Source organism: Octodon degus, unplaced genomic scaffold (genome assembly GCF_000260255.1).
Source record: "Octodon degus isolate 3935 unplaced genomic scaffold, OctDeg1.0 scaffold00040, whole genome shotgun sequence".
Lineage (NCBI taxonomy): Eukaryota > Metazoa > Chordata > Mammalia > Rodentia > Octodontidae > Octodon > Octodon degus.
Window position 1 is genome coordinate 10,475,647 of NW_004524616.1, and position 4,089 is coordinate 10,479,735.

A 4,089-nucleotide genomic window follows, 5' to 3' on the forward strand; every position below is an offset into this window, starting at 1 on the left:
AGCCCTGCCCCCAGGGCAGGCTAAGCCAGCTACAGAGTCCTGGTATAGAGGCACATGCCTGTAATCCCAGCACTGGGGAGGCTGAAAACAGGAGGATCATTATGAGTCAGAACTGCAACCAAATACATTAAAAATAATAAATAAATAATAAATATTCTCTATGTCAATTAGATTCAATTGATTGATGATGCTGTTCAATTCAACTATATCCTTAATTAGTTTCTATTTGCTGAATTATTCAGGGAGGAATATTGAAGTCTCTATAAGAATAGATTCACTCATTTCTACTTGAAGTTTTATCAGTTTTTGAATCACATCCTTTGATGTATGATAGGATTCATAAATGTTAGAGATTGCCATGTTTTCTTGGATAAGTAAATTTGGATAAGTAAATTGCTAAGTTTTACTGGATTACCATTGAGTAACATCCCTCTTTATGTCTGCTTACATTTCTAGCTCTGAGTTCTTATTTGTGTAATGTTAATATAGCTACTCCAGCTTTCTTCTGATTAGTGTTTGTGTGGTATATCTGCACAGGCATTGATATCTGCTTTAAATATATTGTAAATTAAGTTTCAGATAGCTGTAAAAAGAGTGAATGGCATAATAGACAAATCTACAAGACTTTTTTGGTTTCCCAGTGAATATAAAAGTTGTGCTTCTACTTTGCAATAACATGTCTAATAAAAATGCTTTTGTCCTAACTAAAATATTGTACAGCACTATTTACAAACATTTGAGTCATGAATTTTCAGATAGGAATGGACCTTGGATACAAACATTCATAGATGCTGACAGATTGCAGATGTAGCTCACGTGTCTGCCAGACAGTGTCATGGTTGTGTTGCTGTGTGCTTTCTGTGTGGTGCGACAGAGCACACTATTGCAGTGCTCAGTCTAAGATGTTGAGAGACAGAATAAAAATTGTAGCGATGTGGAGGGGAACGCTGGGAAGAGCAATACACTAACCATGGAGGCAAAAGTGGAATAACTGAAAGATTGAACTGAAGTCAAAAGATGGCAGACATTGCTTGTTCTTACAGCATGAATCATTCAGCCATTGGCACAATTCTAAAGAGCAAGAACAAGATCATGGAACATGTGAAGTTTTCTATGCTTAATGTTGTATATCTGTGTCAAAAGTATGTAAGACTCTCTTTGTCAGACTTGTGAACCAATCTGACTTATGGGTGTTCTTCAAGAATAAAAATTTCTGGCTGTGCTGCTCCCAGAATGTTCGTTATCATCCAAGTCTTCACAGAATCACAGTCTTTTTGCCAGTGGAGGGACTCACCTTGATGTTGCTGGCTGCTAACTGATCATGGTGAATTTGCTGAACAATGAAGCAGAAGCTTCTTAAAATGAAGCTTGCCACTTCGCCACACTCCTTCTATGAACAATTTCTTCATAATATATATTCCTTTTACACATCATTTTACCCACAATACAATTTCGTTCACAATTGGAGGTATCTTCTCATACCTTACTATTGCAATTAACTTTATGATTTTTCTAAGTCCTTTGTGATCATTTCACCAGAGTTGATGGCGTCTCCTCCTAGACTAGACTGCAGTTCCAGAAACCACTTTCTTCGCTTACTATAAGAAGCAGCTGTTCACCTATTATGTTTTATCATGAGATTGCAGCAATTCAATCACATTTTACGCTGTGCTTCCACTAGTTCTTTTGCTATTTCCACTACATCTGCAATTTCTCCCCCAATTCAAGTCTTCAAATCCTGAAAGTCATCCATGAGAATTAGAATCAGCTTTTTTTTATTTTTCTGCTCAGCTTCCTTCAAACTCTTGTTAATGTTGATGTTTTGTCCTCTTCCTGTGAGCCATAAATGACTTTAGTGCTATCTAGAATGGTGAATCTTTTTTAAAACATTTCAAAGGAATCATCATCTGTATTAGCAATAGGCATGGGGGATTTCTTTCTTTCTTTTATTTTTTAAAGTTTTTTAGATAAGATCTTGCTATGTAGTTCAGGCTAACCTTGAACTCACTTTGTAGCCCAGGCTGGCCCTGGTCTCACAATTATTCTCCTGCCTCTAACTCCTGAGCGCACTTGGATTACCGGCATGCACCACCATGCGCAGCAACTGTATTTCTTAAGTAATGATACTTAAGCATCAAAACTACTTTATGATCCATGAAATGCAAATACATACTATATTAAGTCATGGCAGGAGCATTGATGTTATTTTCATAAAAGCTCTTTAGTGACCAGGTGAATGGTCAATGAGCAGAAGTAATAGTTTCAAATGAATCTTTTCTTCTGAGTGTTGGCTTCAAATATTGGTAAAATATGTTCCATTTGACCCATGTATTCCCCTTCTAAATATTTTCCCTGAAGAATTGAAAATATCATACCATAGTAATATATGAGCACCCATGTTACAGATAATTCTTAGAAATAATTCGTTACAGATAAATCTTAGAAACAACCCAAATGCCCATCAACCAAAGAATGGATAGAAAAACTGTGGTATTTTTATACAATGGGGTACTACTTAGTGATAAAGAAAATTAAACTAAAGGCTTTTATAAGTAAATAGATGCAACTAGAGATGGTACTCATAAATGAAATAAATCAGACTTGCACGTGTACATATTGTATTGATTCCCTAGTGTAAGAAACTGAAAGAGTAAATAAGATTCAGAGTGTACAATAGATATTGTGAAAGAAAAAGAAACTTATTGGGGCTGGGGAAATAGCTCAGTGGAATAAGTGCTTCCCTGGCAAGTACAAAGGCCTGAGTTCAATCCCTGGTTCTGCAAAAAAAATAAAAAAAAAAAGAAAGAAAGAAAGAAAAACTGGGCTGGAGAGATGGCTCAGTGGTCTAAAGCACCTACTTAGAACAAGCTTGGCAAAGCATTGGGGACCGCGGTTCAATCCCCCAGCACCACATGCCAGCCAGCCCGCCCCCTGGTGGGCTGAGCTGGCCACACACACCTCTCTCTCTCTCTCTCTCTCTCTCTCTCTCTCTCTCTCTCTCTCTCTCTAATAAATAAAAAAAAAAGAAAGAAAGAAAAACTTATCAAAAGGAAATAATAAATAAGAAGGAGAAAGGAAGAAAACAAGGAAGGGAAAAAATATTTATCTAAATATATACATACAAAATAGGTAAGATAATTGTACTATTAATTTCTATTAGTTAGTTGAAAGGAACAGTTAGTGTTTGTTTGACCAATCTTACATGTCTATATCTAGTAAAATGAGCCACTATTTTGAAGATAACAGTATGTAACATAATAACTATAGTTAATTCCCTATCATTTCATTTTGAAACTCTGTATTACTTTGTTTTCTTAATTCTCTTTAAAATGAAAAAATAATACTAGTAAAATATAAAAAGACATGCTCTCATTAGGCATTATTGTTCCTTTTATAGGTCACAGGGAGAAGAGGTTTGGTATATTTCTAAATAGCCATAAAATTTTCTTTGTTAGTGTAGTCACCTTTATCAGGTGTCTCAGTAAGATCTGGATAGCTTACTGCAGCTTCCACATCAGCACTTGATGCTTTATCTTGTAAGCAAAGATTTTTTAAATTTTTTTATATGCATTTGCTACAGGGTCCTGTTTTCATCCTCCCCAGCACTGGGATTAAAGACATGCACCACCACATCCCCTCTCTGCTTTATCTTGTAAATGTAAAGCTTGGAGAGAGTTTCTTTCTTTAAACCTCAGTAATTAATCTCTGCTAGCTCCAAACAGTTCTTCAGTGGCTTCCTTAACCTCTCTCACCTTTCATAGAATTGAAAAGAGCTAGGGCCATGATCTGAGTTAGACTTTGAATAAGAAAACATTAGCTATGACTGGTTTAATCTTCTATCCTTATCAGCATCCAGGATATTTCACTTTCTTATCATTTGTTGTTTGCTGTATGCACATTTAATTTCCTTCAAGAACTGCTCCTTTCAGCAGCCAGACCCAAACAACACCCACCTGGAGGAATCTGAACTTCATAGATCCGGACCTGGCGCTAAGGTAATAATTCTATCTAAACTCTACACCAAAGGTCAGAAGACAGGTATACAAAATGACAAAGAGAAGGAACAAAATGCAGTCTCAGGCCCCAAGT